The sequence below is a fragment of the Rhinopithecus roxellana genome, chromosome 14 (genome assembly GCF_007565055.1).
Source record: "Rhinopithecus roxellana isolate Shanxi Qingling chromosome 14, ASM756505v1, whole genome shotgun sequence".
NCBI classification, from domain to species: Eukaryota; Metazoa; Chordata; class Mammalia; order Primates; family Cercopithecidae; genus Rhinopithecus; species Rhinopithecus roxellana.
The window spans coordinates 54,392,700-54,410,469 of record NC_044562.1 but is presented as its reverse complement, the minus strand read 5'-3'; positions in this window follow the sequence as shown (position 1 = coordinate 54,410,469).

Below are 17,770 nucleotides of genomic sequence, written 5' to 3'. Positions count from 1 at the left end.
TTTTGTATCCTGAGATTTTCCTGAAATTGTTTGTCAGCTTAAGGAGATTTGGGCTGAAGCGATGAGGTTTTCTAAATATGCAATCGTGTCATCTGCAAACAGGGACAATTTGACTTCCTCTTTTCCTAATTGAATACACTTTATTTCTTTCTCCTGCCTGATTGCGCTGTCCAGAGCTTCCAACACTATGTTGAATAGGAGTGGTGAAAGAGGGCATTTATTTATTTAATTTTTAGTAATAGCCATTCTGACTGGTGTGAAGTGTTTTGGCATTGCATTTCTCTGACGATTTGTGATGCAGACGATTTTTTTCATGTTTGTCAGCCACTTGGATGTCTTCTTTTGAAAAGTATCCCTTATGCCTTTTGTCTGGTTTTTATTGGGGTTAGTGTTTTTAATTTTTGCTTGTTGATTTGAATTTCTTATAGATATAGACCTTTGTTGGATTTTTAGTTTACAAATATTTTCTTCCAATCTCTAGATGGCCTGTTTACACTGTTGGTAGTTTATTTGGCTGTGCAGAAGCTCTTTAATTTAATTAGATACCCCTTGTTAATTTTTGTTTTAGTTGCAATAGTTTTTGAAGACTTACTTATTAATTGCTTTTCAAGGCTTATGTCCACAATGGTGTTTCCTATATTTTCTTCTAGGATTCTGATAGTTTGAGGTCTTACATTTAAATCTTTAATCTATCTTTATTTAATTTTTGTATATGGTGAAAGGTAGTCATCCAGTTTCATACTTTTGCATATGTTTAGCCTGCTATCCCAGAGTACTATATTGGATAGGGAGTGTTTTCTGCATTGCTTTTTTGTTGTTGTTGTGTTCAGATGAATGGCTAAAGCTCAGATGGCTAGAGATGTACAGCTTTTTTTCTGGGTTCTTTATTCTGTTCTGTTAGTTTATGTGTCTGTTTTTGTACCAGCACTCTACTGTTTAGGTTACCATAGACTTATGGTATAGCTTGAAGTTGGGTAATGTGATGCCTCTGGCTTTCTTCCCTTTGCTTAGGATTCCTTTTGTCATTTAGGATTTTGTAGTCCCACATTAATTTTAGAATTTTTTTGTAATTCTATTAAAAATAACATTGATAGTTTGATAGAAATAGTGCTAGATTTGTAGATTGCTTTGGGCAGTGTGGCAATTTTCATGGTATTGGTTTTTCCAATTGATGAGCATGTAAAATTTTTCCATTTGTTTGTGTAATCTATGATATCTTTTAGCAGCATTTTAGAGTTCTCCTTGCAGAGATCTTTCACCTCCTTGGTTAGGTGTATTTCTAGGTATTTTGCTTTTTTTATGGATTTTGTATATGGGATTGCTTTCTTGATTTTGTGTCCAGAGTTGGTTCCTGCCACTGGGTTTGTGGTCTCACTGACTTCAAGAATGAGGCTGTGGACCTTCGTGGTGAGCGTTACAGCTCTTAAAGATGGCACAGATCCAAACTGTGAGCAGTAGCAAGGTTTATTGTGAAGAGAAAAGGACAAAGCTTCCACAGTGTGGAAGGGGACCCAAGCAGGTTGCCGCTGCTGGCTGGGGTGGCCAGTTTTTATTCCCTTATTGTCCCCTCCCATGTTCTGTTTCTGTCTTATGAGAATGCCCTTTTTTCAATCCTCCCCGCGATTGGCTACTTTTAGAATCCTGCTGATTGGTGTGTTTTACACAGTGCTGATTGGTGTATTTTACAGAGTGCTGATTGGTGTGTTTTACAATCCTCTTGTAAGAGGAATGTTTCCCAAGTCCCCATTCGACCCAGGAAGTCCAGCTGGCCTCCACTCTCAATCCGTCCTCTAAACAGGACATCCCAATTACTGTTGGGAACTGGATGATGACTGCTCTAGCTACTTCCTGCTGGATAGGGGTGAAGCAGAGTTCCTGCAGTTGTATTGTCCTCCAGTGCGGAACTCTCTAGGCCAGTCAAAGGGCCAGTGGGTCAGTCCAGGAGTCCTTGGTAGATGTTATGAGTTGAGCTCATTTGGGGTTCCATTTGTAAGACCATCTGTAGCTTGATGGCCTCAATCCTGAAGGAAACGATTTTAACAAGGAGGTTAAAAATACAAGGCCCCAAAGGCAAGTAGTAGCAAGATGGCTGTCATGGACCTAGAAAGGGGAGAAGCCATGTCACCCAACTCCAGAGGTTGGTATAAGAGTTTGAAAGGCATTGCCAGATTTCAGAAGCCTTTTTCTGTAAACACTGTGTGGCATCTCGTACTATCCCTGACTGGTTAGTGTAAAAACAACACTCTTCCCCTAAGAAGGTGCAATGTCCTCCTTTCTCAGCAGTGAGGAGGTCTAGGCCTAGGCGGTTTTGGAGAGTCACTTCTGCTGAAGAGTCTATTTGGGATTGCAGAGTAAGAATCAATTTTGTAAACTGTCTGAGAAATCCTTTGAGAGTGTGTGTTAGCAGGATAATGAAGTAGATAAACTGGCTATTCTGGTTACTGTAGCAGTGGCCACTCCTAACCCTACAAGTAGGGGTATTAGTTGTATGGCCCTACACTGAAGGACTTGAGCTTTGAGCGGCACTGATAGGGTCTGATTTCCTGGGGGCAAGGTCATTGTTGGGACTTAGGAGGACTAAGGTGCAAGTGCCTGTCCAGTTGGTGGGGAGACAGATATAAGTTGAAGTTCCACATAAGAAGAATATGCCTTGGCTAGGTAGGCAGAATTGGTTGTGTATTTTAAAAAGATGTGTGAGTTTGGTGTTTTCATTTTCCCATACTCCTAGAGTACTTGTCAAGGTAGCTCTGGTGAGTGGCTGGAAAGGAGTATTGGGAGCAAACTGAGTGGCTCCCAGTGTTCTAGTTTCCCATTGATGAAAAAACTGTTAAGCAGTGGCTGATAGAGAGATAAAAAGTCAGCAGTCATTTGCCAGGGAAGGATTACACTGGTTTAACAGAGTGGGTTGAGAGTTTTGTAGAGTTAATTATGAGCTAGTGGAAGGGGAGGGTGACTATGTGGAGTGTCCAAGGAAGCAGGAGGAATAGATAGGTCATGAGGGTGCCCTGGAAGATGAGATCATTTTATCCAGTCTGGGTTAAAGGGAGGAGTCAATGGCTGACAAAAAGAAGGATGATAGAAAAAAGGTTGATGTAATTAGGATTTTTGTTCCAGTAGGAGCTACAGTATATAGTCCTACTGCAAAGAGTATGGTTAATATACTGCTTAATTACATGATGAAACAGTAAAAGGATTCCATTAAGGGGGCAAGGAGAGGTGTGAAAGATTATGTAGGTTTTCACTTATCTTTTTTAAATAGGAAGGGTATTTTTTTCCTCAGGATCAGCTGTAGGAGCCTTTTTAGTCTGGGATGTTCCCTTCAGAAATAGGAGATGCATGTCCTCCAATGGTTTACAGGTGTATCGAGGCTAATCTGGCTGATCTTGGGACTCCTGAGCTGAGAGTCCCCTAGGTTCTTGGGGGGTGGGGGGGAGTTTAATTTAGGTGTGGTAAATCCAAGATTCCACTCCTGCCACCTTAACTGCAGTTGAGGTAAAGAGGATTACCGAGTATGGTCCTTCCCACAAGAAATCTGTAGATGGGGAGGTAGAGGAGAGGGACTTGACCAACACTAGATCTCCAGGTTGGAAAAACTCTGTTCCCTTATCTCTGTGGCATCCTTTGGGTAGCTTTTTAGGGTTTTGGTGATATTTTGCCAATGAAGTTATATCCTTGACCAAGTTGGCCATTTCCTGATCAAGTAGGAAGTCATTTGTGAGAAAGGTCATCCATATAGTATTTCGTATGGACTGAACGCCATTTTGTGAGGAGAAGTTTGTATTCTCAACAATGCCATGGACAAGAGGGTAAGCCATGGGAGATTAATTCCTTGAGTTAGTTTCCTTAAGTGCCTCTTGAGGGTTTCATTTGCCTTCTGGACCTTTCCCTGAGGATTGTGGCCCCCAGGCACAGTGAAGGTAATATTGTATCCCTAGTGCCTTGGAAATTCCCAGAGTTACCTTGGCTTTAAAAGCCAGACCATTGTCACTTTGTAAGCTTTGAGGAAGCCCATATTTAGGAATTACTTCATGAATTAGGACTTTAACCACTTCCTGAGACTTCTCTGTCTTGCAGGGGAAGGCTTCTATCCGATTTGTAAAGGTATCAACACAGACCAACCAGTAATGAAATCCCCTTGAGTTAGGCATATGGGTAAAGTCCAACTGCCAGTCCTCTCTGGGATAGTGCCCTATTCTTTGTTCCCCCAGAGGGGCCTTATGATGAACCAAGGGATTATTCCTTTGGCACACCTAACAGGCTTTGACTACTTGTCGGATGTCCGGAGGAGTTTTGTTCCTGTAAATAGGGATTTGGCCATTTGATGAGTGCTCTCAATACCCATATGAAAAGTTAGGTAGAGGGTCTCAAGTATTTTTCATTGGCTGGCTTCAGGTATGAGTACCTTTCTCTCTTCTGTTGTTAACCACCCCGAGGGGAGAAAACGATGCCCCCATGAAAGTCCCATTCTGTTTCAGTCGGGGAATGCTGGGGCTTAATCTCTTGGAGAGGGTTGTTCCATACCAAGGATCCTTCTATAGGTATTTCTAATGGGATGTTCCACCTGGCAGCAATTTTGGCCTCAGCGTCTACCTGATGGTTTCCTTCTGCCTTTTCTCCTTCACTTTTTTGATGGTTTCATCAGTGTAAGACTGTCACCTCCTTGGGTTTTTGCACTGCGTGCAATCACTCCATGATTTCCTCATGGTATTTAATGGGGATTCTCCAAGAGGTTAGGAACTCCCTTTCTTTCCATATTGCAGCATGGTCATGCTGGATTAGATAAGCATATGTACAGTCTGTATACACATTTATTCTTTTACCCTTTGCCAGTCCTAATACTCAGGTAAGTGCCACTAGTTCTGCTAACTGGGCACTAGTCCCCAGAGGAAGAGGCTTACTTTCAAGTACTGTTACATCACTAACTATGGCATAACCTGCCCTGCGTATCACATTCTCCACAAATGAACTTCCATCAGTATACAGGTTAAGGTCATGATTAGCTAAGAGGACTTCCAAGAGATCCTCTTAGGCAGCATAAGTCTGGGTTACAATTTGTTGGCAGTTATGCTCAATTGGTTCCCCATCCTCTGGGAGAAAAGTAGCAAGGTTGAGGGCTGCACATATGTGTATCTGAAGCACTGGTCCCTCAAGGAGTAGTGCCTGGTATCTAAGCAGGTGGTTGTGTGATAGCCATAAATTTCCTTCAGCACCTAATATGCCATTTATATCATGAGTAGTCCAAAAGGTGAGATACTTTCCTTGTATTATTTTGATGGCTTCTGATACCAAGATGGCCACCGCCACAACTACCAATAAACAGTGGGGCCAGCCTTTTGCTACTACATCAGTTTCCTTACTCAGGTATGCCATTGGTTGTGGGCTTATCCCTCGAGTTTGAATAAGGACTCCAAGAGCTAGTCCCGCTCTCTCTGTGACGTATAGAGGGAAATTTTGTCCTGTGGGAAGGCTTAAGGCTAGAGCTTGTGCTAGGGCCTGCTTTAAGGTTTTGAAGGCTGTTTCTGTCTCTGGTTCCCATTCTACTAGATGAATATTTACCCTCTGGGTCTCCTTGATTAGAGTATAGAGTGGCCTAGCCATCTCGCTGTATCCGGGGATCCATAGTTGGCAAAAGCCAGTGATCCCAAGGAACCCCTGGAACTATTTTAATGTCTTAGGGTGAGGACAGGTCAATATAGGCTGTATTCATTCTTTGCTGAGGGCCCTGGTTCCTCTAGCTAAGATTAGGCCTAGATATTTGACTTGTTGTAGGCAGAGCTGGGCCTTTGATTTAGATGAATTTTACCCTTGATTAGCTAGAAAGTTCAAGAGATCTAGAGGAGCCTCCTAGCATGAGGCTTCCGAACTGGTAACCAAAAGTAAATCATCCACATACTGAAGGACCAGAGTGCCTGGACTTGAGAAGTGGCCTAGATATTAGGCCAGTGCTTGATCAAACAGATGAGTCCTATCCCTAAACCCTTGAAGCAAGACAGTCCATGTAAGTTGGGAGGTGTAGTCTGTGGGATCCTCAAAGGCAAAGAGAAACTGGGAATCAGAGTGCAGGGGAGTGCAGAAGAAGGCATCCTTGAGGTCCAGAACAGTGAACCCTCCTCCTTCCTCTGGTATTTGAGAGAGCATGGTATAGGGGTTGGGTACAGCTAGATATAGAGGAATTACTGCTTCATTGATGAGTCTTAGATCGTGCACTAGTCTCCACTGAACACTTGGTTTTTGTACTCCTAAAATTGGGGTGTTGCAGGGACTGCTGCATTTTCTTACTAAGCCTTGACCTTTTAAATGTCTAACAACATTCTGTAATCCTTTATGAGCTCCAGGCCTTAAGGGATATTGCCTTTGATAAGGAAAAGTGGTGGGGTCTTTTTAGCCTGATTTGGACTGGGCAGGCATTTTTTTGTCCTTCCAAATTGTCCTTCCAATTCTCAGACTTCAGGGTTGATTCCCTCCTCAAGTAGAGAACAACAAATGGATCACTTGTTCCCCATATTCATGTAGATAATAGCTCCAGCCTTGACTAATATATCCCTCCCTAATAAAGGTGTGGGACTTTGAGGCATAATAAAAAAAGGCAAGTGAAAGGCAAGAAAGGGCAAACTCTCCCAATTACAACTGAGGTGTTGGGAGAAATACCTGGTTACGTGCTGTCCCAGGATTCCTCAGATGGTAACGGACTTTGAGGACAGCCATCCAGGGCAGGAGATTAACACTGAGAATGCCACACCAGTGTCCAGGAAGAAGTCAATTTCCTGGCCCTCAATGGTTAAACTTACCCAGGGCTGAAGTGAGGGTGATGACATGAGCTGACACTTGCCCAGGGCATCCTCAATCCTGTTGTTGGATCACCTGGTTGGATCACCTGTTGTTGGATCACCTGGCTTCTGGCTGAGAACCTTTGTCCTCTGTGGCAGTACACCTTCCAGTGATTGCCTTGGCATAGTGGACATGGGCCAGGGGGCAGCTTGTTTCTCATTGGACAATCTTTTTTAAGCTGTCCTTGCAAACCACACTGATAACAAGCCCTACCAGGTGATTGGCCTGCTCTGTTTTCTGTCCTCTCTGAACCACCAAGGTTTGTTTATCTGAGGGCCATGACTAAGGCTGTGGCCTTTTTCTTATCTCACTTTTCATTTTCGGCCTGTTCCTCTTGGTAGGCTCATCTAACAATAGCATAACATCTCTCCACATGAGGTTGAAGGTTTGCCCTAGACCCTGTGGAACATCTACATACCTATCAGGATCATCTGAAAACTTCCCCTGGTCTACCTTGATCTGCTTTAAATTAGAGAGAGAGAAGGGGACATGTGTCCAAATTGGGCCAAATTCCCCTCCTCCTACAACTTGAAGGGGACATAACTGATACCCTGGGGGGTTTTGTGGTCCTTTGGAGATTTCTTTGCTCATTTCCTTCTTGGTGGGGGAGATTAGAGGAGGTTCATCATTAATAGGAAGGGGAGCTGTAGGGGGGCTAGGACATGGAGGTAAGCTAAGAATTCCTCCTGTAGAATGTAAATTGCAAACGTTGCATAGTTGTGGATTATCCTTCAATGAAAAGAAAGCTTGGACATAAGGTATTTCACTCCATTTACCTTTCCTCTTACATAAAAGGTCAAGCTGCAAGATAGTATTATAATTTATACTACCCTCAGGTGGCCATTTTTCCTCATCAGAGAGAGAGTATTGGGGCCAGGCCACAGTGCAGAAAATAATAAGCCACTTCTTTTTTAGGGTTTCCGGGTCAAGTTGGTTCCAATGGCTTAGGATGCATTTCAAGGGTGAGCTTGTTGAATTAAAAAACGCCCACGGTTTTGGACAGTTGTTTGTTTTCTTTTCTCCCACCCAAGAACCCACAGTGGTCCCTGGACCCTAATGTTTGGAATATTTGTACTCACCATAGCAGCAGCAGAAACACTTGTTTTCCTCTTAGACCACAAAGAAGACCGAGGAAGGTCAGATTTAGTGGCCCTTAGTGACCCATTCTCGAAAACCTGTTAGAGTCCTAAGTGCTTTCTCCCATTGGTATTGGGACCTTCCCTTGTCCTATAAAGATGATATACCTTAAAAGGCAGTGGAGGGCCATATCCTGAGGGAGGGAAGGCATCTCCAGGGTTGGAAGAGTGATGCCTTTTTGTTCTCACTTCTAATCATATGAATAGGAACGATATCCGCCCAAATTTTGGAGTCTGTAATTTCTGAGGCTCCCCATATGCTAGCTTCAAGAATACCCTTTGTTAGGCCTGCTACTCTGAGGAGGGATCCTAAAATGCCAGATATTTCCACCATTTGATGGGGCTTCGGGCAAAAATTATGTCTTTCTGATTGGTGAGCCCAGGTGCCTAAAGAAGGGAACAGAGTCCCAAAATTCATATTAGAAATAGGAGAAACTAGAAGAGCACCAGGGACAGGGAGTGGTTTTTATAAGTGGTACTAGCCTTGGAGAAGAGGGTGGGAAGAAGTTTGTCTGACATGTGCTAGGACCCAGGAGGAAAGGGTCAGGATAGATGGGTGAGTCTCGCTTGGGTGATGTAACTTTGAGAGCTCCGCTCATGGCTGCAGGGTTGACCAACATTTTGCTGGGACCCTGGAACTGAATGGCTTTCTTCTCTGTCAACCCTTAGCTCAGCCTGGAAGTACAGGCAAAGAAGAAGCTGGTTCAAGTCAAACCAATGCTCCTGACTATGAAGAGTTAGGGGTTGTTAGAGAGCCCTTTCCCAGAAAGCCTGACATCTGTGTCTTTAGTACGGTACCTGCGCTAGTCACTTTTAAGTGGCTGACAGGTGCCTGGTGTTTAGCACCCGTATTCTAAGGAAAAATAGGACAGAAAGCACGTGAAAGGGGTCCAATGGTACTCACCACGTGGCAAGATCCTGAATGAACCCCCAAAATGTGCCTGGAGTTGGTTCCTGCCAATGGGTTTGTGGTCTCGCTGACTTCAAGAATGAGGCTGTCGACCTTCACGGTCAGTGTTACAACTCTTAAAGATGGCACAGACCCAAAGAGTGAGTGGTAGCAAGGTTTATCATGAAGAGTAAAAGAACAAAACTTCCACAGCATGGAAGGGGACCTGAGTGGGTTGCTGCTGCTGGCTGGGTTGGTTTTTATTCCCTTATCGTCCCCTTCCATGTTCCATTTCTGTCATATCAGAGTGCCCTTTTTCAATCCTCCCTGCGATTGGCTACTTTAGAGTAGTGCTGATTGATATGTTTTACAGAGCACTGATTGGTGTGTTTTACAGAGCGCTAATTGGTGCATTTTATAATCCTCTTGTAAGACAGGAAAGTTCCCCAAATCCCTACTCAACCCAGGAAGTCCAGCTGGCCTCACCTCTCAATTTGACTCACAGTTTCAACATTATTAATGTATAGAAATGCTGCTGAATCTTGTACACTGATTTTGTACCCTGATTGCTGAAGTCATCTTCAAATTACAGGAGTCATTTGATGGAGTGTTTAGGATTTTCTAGGGAATCATATCCTCTTTGAAGAGAGATATTTTGATTTATTCTTCTTCTATTTGGATGCCTTTCATTTTCTTCATTGATTGTTCTGGCAAAGGCTTCCTGTAGTATGTTTTATAGGAGTGATGAGAGTGGGCATCCTTGTCTTTTCCAGTTCTCAAGGGGAATGTTTCCAGCTTTTGTTCATTTAGTATGATATTGACTGTGGATTCATCATACATAACTCTTATTTTTTGGAGGTGTGTTTCTTCAATGTCTAGTTTGTTCATCATTTTTATCATGTGGGGACTCTGGGTTTTATTGAAGGCTTTTTCTGCATCTACTGAAATGATTCTATGATTTTTATTTTTAATTATTTTTATAGGATGAATCACATTTGTTGATTTTTACATATTGAACCAACTTGGTATTCCAGGAATGAGCCTACTTGGTCCTGGTGAATTAACTTTTTGATGTGCTACTAGATTCAGTTGGCTGCTATTTTGTTTAGGATTTTTGTGTGCATGTTCATCAGGGACATTGGCTTGGCCTGTAGTTTTCTCTTTTCATTGTATTTTTGTCATTTGTGGTGACGTTGGCTTCACAGAATGAGTTAAGGAGGCATCCCTCCACCTTGAATTTTTCAGATAGTTTCAGTATAATTGGTACTAGCTCTCCAGCTGAATTGATAGAATTCAACTAGGAATCCATCTAATCTGGGACTTTTTGTGTTTGTTAGTAGGTTTTTTATTACTGATTCAGTTTCAGAACTCAACATTAATTTGCTCATGGTTTCAATTTCTTCCTAATTCAATATTGGCAGTTTTGTCTTGCTAGAATTTTTCTATTTTCTCTAGATTTTCCAGTTTGTGTGCATAGAAGTATTCATATTTATCTCTGATTTTTTTGTGTATATTTCTGTGGTATTAATTGTAATACCACGTTTGTCATTCCTGATTTTGCTTATTTGGATCTTATCTTTTATTTATTTATTTTTCTTTGCTGATCTAGCTGTGGGTTTATTGGTCTTGTATTTTCTTTGGAAGGAACAACCTTTGGTTCCATCAATTTCTTTTTTGATTTTTTTGTCTCAATTTTGTTTAATTCCACTTGAATTTTAGTGACATCTTTTATCCTGCTAGCTTTGGAGTTGATTTGTTCTTGTTTTTCTAGTTCATTTAGGTGTGATTATTAGATCATTACTTTAAGTTCTTTCGAACTTGTAGAGTTAGTTGTGTAAACTATAAACTTTTACCACTGATTTTGCTGCATCCCAGAGATTTGGGTATGTTGTATTTCTATGTATCTCTATTTTCCTTTATTTGAATGATTTTTTTTTTTTATATCTTCCTTCATTTTGTTGCTTACCCAACAGTCATTTAGAAGCAGGTTGTTTAATATCCATGTGATTTTGTGGTTGTGGGAGATCTTCCTGGTATTGATTTCTGTTTTTCTGCCACTGTGGTCTAAGAGTATGGTTGCCATTAAATATTTTTTAAAATGTTTATTGAGACTTATTTAATTGCTGAGCATGTTATTAGTCTTGAAGTATGTACCATGTTCAGAAGAATATATATTATGTGATTGATGCATGGAATGTTCTGTACATGTCTATTAGGTTCAATTAGTCAAATGTCAAATTTCAATTCAGAATTTCCTTGTTAGTTTTCCACCTTGAGATCTCTCTAACATTGTCAGTTTTTTTTTTGTTTGTTTGTTTGTGTGTGTGTGTGTGTGTGTGTGTGTGTGTGTGTGTGTTTTCTTAAACTCCCCACTACTATTTTCTGGCTGGCTGTTTTCTTGTACATTGAAAAGTAGCTATTTTGTGAATCTGGGTCCTCCAATGTTATTGCATATACATTTAGAATAGTTAAGTCTTTTGTTGAATTGAAACCATTATTATGTAACGTCCTTTGTTCATTTTTACACTTGTTGGTTTAAAGTCTGTTTTATCTGATATAAGAATAGTGACCTCTGCTTTTTGTTGTTGTTGTTTGTTTTCCATTTGTGTGGTGATATTCTTCCAACCCTTTACTTTGAGACTATGGGTGTGTCATTACATGTGAGATGGGTCTCTTAAAGACAGCAGATTGACGTGTCTTTTTTTTACATTTTTTTTATTTCACTTGAAATACTGTGCCTTTTAAATGGGGGGAATTTAAGCTAGTTACAGTCAAGGTTTGTTTATATGTGAGATTTTGATAGTATAATAAACTTATTAGCTCATTGCTTTGTAGTTTCTATTGTCTGCTTCCTTCATAATGTCTGTGGGTTATGCACTTAAGTTTGTTTCTGTAGTAGTAGGTATCTTTATTTTGTTTCCATGTTTAGGACTCCCAAGTATCTCTTGTAAGCCTGGTCTAGTGGTAACAAATTATTTTAATGCTTTCTGTTTGGAAAAGTCTTTGTTTCTCCATTTCTGAAGCTTAATTTGGTATGCTATGAAATTCATGGTTGGAATTTCTTTTCTTTATTAATGCTAAAAATATGCCCCTAATCTCTCCTGCCTTATAAGGTTGCTACTGAAAAGTTTGCTGCTAGCCAGATCATGTTCCCTTTGTATGTAATCTTTTTTCTCTAGCTATCTTTAAGATTTTTTTCTTCATCATTGACCTTAGACAGTTTGGTGACTAAACGCTTGGTAATACTCATTTTGGGCAGTATTGCACAGTTGTTATTTTATCTAGTTCCTTGTATCTGGATGTCTATGTTTCTAGCAAGACTAGAAACATTTTCTTGAATTATTCCCTCAAATATGTTTTCCAGGTTGTTTACTCTTTCTCCTCTCTCAGGAATGCCAGTACATCATAGGTTTAGTCACTTTACATAATCCCATATTTTTCCAAAGATTTTGTTCATTTTTAAATTCCTTTCTCTTTAGTTTTGTCTGCCTAGGTTAATATGAATGACTGTTCTTAAAGATTAGAAATTTTTTCCTCTGATTAGTCCAGTCTCTCTTTCTTTTTTATTTTACTTTATTTTATTTTATTATTTTTTATTTTTTATTATACTTTAAGTTCTAGGGTACATGTGCATAACGTGCAGGTTTGTTACATATGTATACTTGTGCCATGTCGGTGTGCTGCACCCATCAACTCGTCAGCACCCATCAATTCATCATTTATATCATGTATAAATTCCTTCAACAGGAAGAGCTAACTATCCTAAATATATATGCACCCAATACAGGAGCACCAGATTCATAAAGAAAGTCCTTAGAGACTTACAAAGAGACTTAGACTCCCATACAATAATCATGGGAGACTTCAACACTCCACTGTCAACATTAGACAGATCAACGAGACAGAAAGTTAACAAGGATATCCAGGAATTGAACTCATCTCTGCACCAAGAGGACCTAATAGACATCTATAGAACTCTCCACCCCAAATCAACAGAATATACATTCTTCTCAGCACCACATCGCACTTATTCCAAAATTGACCACATAATTGGAAGTAAAGCACTCCTCAGCAAATGTACAAGAACAAAAATTATAACAAACTGTCTGTCAGACCACAGTGCAATCAAACTAGAACTCAGGACTAAGAAACTCAATCAAAACTGCTCAACTACATGGAAACTGAACAACCTGCTCCTGAATGACTACTGGGTACATAACGAAATGAAGGCAGAAATGAAGATGTTCTTTGAAACCAATAAGAACAAAGATACAACATACCAGAATCTCTGGGACACATTTAAAGCAGTGTGTAGAGGGAAATTTATAGCACTAAATGCCCACAAGAGAAAGCAGGAAAGATCTAAAATTGACACTCTAACATCACAATTAAAAGAACTAGAGTGGCAAGAGCAAACACATTCAAAAGCTCGCAGAAGGCAAGAAAATAACTAAGATCAGAGCAGAACTGAAGGAGATAGAGACACAAAAAACTCTCCAAAAAATCAATGAATCCAGGAGTTGGTTTTTTGAAAAGATCAACAAAATTGACAGACCGCTAGCAAGACTAATAAAGAAGAAAAGAGAGAAGAATCAGACGCAATAAAAAATGATAAAGGGGATATCACCACCGACCCCACAGAAATACAAACAACCATCAGAGAATACTATCAACACCTCTACACAAATCAACTAGAAAATCTAGAAGAAATGGATAATTTCCTGGACACTTACACTCTCCCAAGACTAAACCAGGAAGAAGTTGAATCCCTGAATAGACCAATAGCAGGCTCTGAAATTGAGGCAATAATTAATAGCCTACTAACCAAAAAAAGTCCAGGACCAGATGGATTCACAGCTGAATTCTACCAGAGGTACAAGGAGGAGCTGGTACCATTCCTTCTGAAACTATTCCAATCAATAGAAAAAGAGGGAATCCTCCCTAACTCATTTTATGAGGCCAACATCATCCTGATACCAAAGCCTGGCAGAGACACAACAAAAAAAGAGAATTTTAGACCAATATCCCTGATCAACATCGATGAAAAAATCCTCAATAAAATACTGGCAAACCGGATTCAGCAGCACATCCAAAAGCTTATCCACTATGATCAAGTGGGCTTCATCCCTGGGATGCAAGGCTGGTTCAACATTCGCAAATCAATAAACGTAATCCAGCATATAAACAGAACCAAAGACAAGAATTACATGATTATCTCAATAGATGCAGAAAAGGCCTTTGACAAAATTCAACAGCCCTTCATGCTAAAAACACTCAATAAATTCGGTATTGATGGAACGTACCTCAAAATAATAAGAGCTATTTATGACAAATCCACCACTAATATCATACTGAATGGGCAAAAACTGGAAAAATTCCCTTTGAAAACTGGCACAAGACAGGGATGCCCTCTCTCACCACTCCTATTCAACATAATGTTGGAAGTTCTGGCTAGGGCAATCAGGCAAGAGAAAGAAATAAAGGGTATTCAGTTAGGAAAAGAAGGAGTCAAATTGTCTCTGTTTGCAGATGACATGATTGTATATTTAGAAAACCCCATTGTCTCAGCCCAAAATCTCCTTAAGCTGATAAGCAACTTCAGCAAAATCTCAGGATACAAAATTAATGTGCAAAAATCACAAGCATTCTTATTCACCAGTAACAGACAAGCAGAGAGCCAAATCAGGAATGAACTTCCATTCACAATTGCTTCAAAGAGAATAAAATACCTAGGAATCCAACTTACAAGGGATGTCAAGGACCTCTTCAAGGAGAACTACAAACCACTGCTCAGTGAAATCAAAGAGGACACAAACAAATGGAAGAACATACCATGCTCATGGATAGGAAGAATCAGTATCGTGAAAATGGCCATACTGCCTAAGGTAATTTATAGATTCAATGACATCCCCATCAAGCTACCAATGAGTTTCTTCACAGAATTGGAAAGAACTGCTTTAAAGTTCATATGGAACCAAAAAAGAGCCCGCATTGCCAAGACAATCCTAAGTCAAAAGGACAAAGCTGGAGGCGTCACGCTACCTGACTTCAAACTATACTACAAGGCTACAGCAGTCCAGTCTCTTTATAAGGCTTGCAATTGCATTTTGAAATTCCTTAAGTGAGTTTTTCAATTCCTGAAGCTCTGATTTATTTTTAAGATGCTATCTTTCTTCATTTCCTGGATTCATTTGGAAGATTTTTTTGTGTTTTGATTTTCAAACTTGTCTTGAAGCTCATTAATCTTCCTTATAATCCATGCTTTGAATTCTTTATCTGTCATTTTTGCCTTTCCATCTTGGTTGCGGACTATTTCTGCAGAGCTCATGTGATCCCTTATTAGTGTCACTAATTCGGCAAAGCAATAGTGTATTTTAAACTTTGAATAAATCATTTGCAATTAATATATTTGAATATTATTTCAGATAATGGTACCTCATATTTTACTTCACATTACAAAGTAGATCTTGAGTATACTTAAGGGATACTAGAAAGTAAAAATCACTCATGCAAGTAACATTTTGTTTAAGTTTAATATAAAAGTCACTGAACTTAGAATAGTAGAAAAACTGGCAATGAGATCTCTTTGATGTGATAATATAATGTTGGGACAAAAACATTTGCCTGATTAGATTTTCAAAGATTAGAAAGTGAGGAAAGATTTAAATTTCATATACTAATTGGTTTAGAAAACCGAGGAAGCAATGTCTTTACTGTTTAAATTCTAAGTTTAAATTACCAAAATGTTTCATGTGAAGATGAAGATAATTGGAGAATTTCTGCCTGTGCTCTTGAAACTCGGATAGTATTTCTATTGCCATTTGATTTTTTTTTTTTTTACATTTTCATTGGTATATAGGTACATTTTCACCAGAATTTGTGACTTTTGTTGTATTTTTTCAACAGATTTGATGATGGAAGGAAAAAGATTAACTAGTGTTCTACAGGAAAATTAATAAAAATAACTGGCAATTTTTATACTATTTTGTTGAAGATAACTATTAAATTTAGAGAAGTAGCCTTATTTTTTGACTTATTTTTCTTTCTAATCTCAGTCAGCAAGGATGTATTTGACAGATATTTATGAGAACAGGAGTCTTTTAAATGGTTTAAGTAATTTTTCACCTCCAATAAAGATTGGGCATCGGCTTTAGTGAGTGATTCCTAAGTAAATAAGTATTTACTAACAGATATACACAAAGACAGTATAATGAAATTCATGTTTTTTTCTTTGGGTGGTACAGTCAATGCAATTTAATGATAGAACAGAAATATTTAATGTTAGGAAAAGCTCATGGACTTACCTTTATAGGAATAGTCAACTTCTCCATTTATATCACTAGTTTACTTATGTACTGTGACTACCACAGAGACAGTCTACAGTAGAAAGACTTTTCTGCTTCAGCAGCCATTTAACCTCAGATACATGCCTGAATTCACTCAACAAATACCAAGTGCTGGCCACTGAAGACAATGAAGGGAAGTGTTCAAAAGAGAATGTATTTGGTTGACTTGAGGTTGTTCATTTATGAACGAAGAACCCTAGTAGGCTGAGCCTATCAGCATTCATAACCATGAAAGTAGACAAGACAGTAATATGTAAATAACTAGGTTTTTGGTCTTAAAGCTATTTTGCTATGCAGTAATAAAGGAAATATACATTTTAATGTATGTTGTGACTCTTCTATTAGCAAATATCTAAAGTGTTAATGAAATTATTTTACTTTGTGAGTTTTCAGGTAACTATGTAGTCTGTACTTGAATAGATAAGTATTCAGCATTCTTATCTGTGACAAACTGAACTCTAAACAATGAACTCTGGAACAATAAACAATGATGCCTTCTCCCTTTCCTTCAGCTATGCAGGAAATATTAGAATGAATTAGCTTTGATGTCCATATTCCTAGCTACCTTCTAAGACACAATCTTGTGTTTTATGAGTGAAGAATAGATGAGACTGGTTAAGACCAGCTTTTGCAGTGAGGCGATAGGTCCTACTACATCCCCAAGAAAAGGCACCGTAGGGAATCCTGAGTGCCCGAGATTAACCAGAGGTAACTAACTTCCAGAAAATTATGCTGAGTAGTAAAAAAACAATCCCAAATGATTGCAATCTCTATAATTCCATTTACACAACATTTTCGGAAAATGACAGGTTTATAGAACTAAAGAACAATTTCCTGGGATTACTACATAGGGGGTATGTGAGATCAAAGTGGATGTGGCTATAAAGAGCCGCATGAGGGACACTGTGTTGAGGCCCTTAACAACCAGAGAAAGAAAAAGAAAAGGAAAGTATTATACTTCAGCGTTTCAAAGGACAAAGTTTTAAATAATCCAGAGAAAAAAGACAAAAAACATTACTGTCATGAATGGAGTAGGTATGTTTCAAACTGAAGTCAGTTGCAGTTTATCTGAGTGTATAACAGTTTAGACCTTTAATATTTGGTATGTGTTGTTATATAAGAGTTACTTTTAAATTATATTATTGGCTTTGAGATAGAGACTTATATACTGCTGTTAGCTAAAAATACAGTAAGATCTATGTAACATTAACCAATATTTAAAATGGCAACAGCTTGCAAAACTATAGTACAGGAGCATAATTATATGCAGAATACGTCCATCACCACAAGGGTTCCTCCTGTGGCCCTATGATAGCCACAGCAACTTCAATCTCACCTATAACTCAAGTGCAGTAACCCTAGGCAGTTGTTCTTCATATCAGTAATTTCATCATTTCAAAAGTGTTGTGTAAATGGAATTACATAGTACAAATGCTTTGGAATTGACTCTATTCACTCAGCATAATTCTCTGGAGACTTAGCCAAGCTGTTGCCTGCATCAATGATTAATTGTCTTTTTTGCTAGTAGTATTCCATGGTGTGGATATACCATGGTTTGTTTAGAGTTTGTA